Here is a 390-nt window from a genome sequence, read left to right as displayed (position 1 = left end):
GGCCAACAGAATGGTTTTATGGTTATTTGGTATGATTTCTACTGCATGTATATGTCTTTCATATCATGGTAAAGTCAAAAAATTGTTAGGTTCAACCATTGCAAATCAGGAAGTGTCTGTATGTATAGATCTATAGATAGAAGACAATAAAATTGATAAATTAGACTTCTTCAAAGTTCAAAACATTTGCACTTCCAAAGACACTATTAAGAAAGTAAAAATAGGCTGGGCACTGTGGCTCACACCTGTAATCCCAACACTTTGGGAGGCTGAGGCGGGTGAATCACCTGAGGTCAGGATTCAAAACCAACATGGCCAACATGGTGAAATCCCATCTTTACTAAAAATACAAAATTAGCCTGGCGTGGTGGCAGGCGCCTGTGATCCCAG

This window comes from Mandrillus leucophaeus, unplaced genomic scaffold (genome assembly GCF_000951045.1).
Source record: "Mandrillus leucophaeus isolate KB7577 unplaced genomic scaffold, Mleu.le_1.0 Scaffold1233, whole genome shotgun sequence".
Taxonomy (NCBI): domain Eukaryota; kingdom Metazoa; phylum Chordata; class Mammalia; order Primates; family Cercopithecidae; genus Mandrillus; species Mandrillus leucophaeus.
This window is presented reverse-complemented; position numbering follows the sequence as displayed.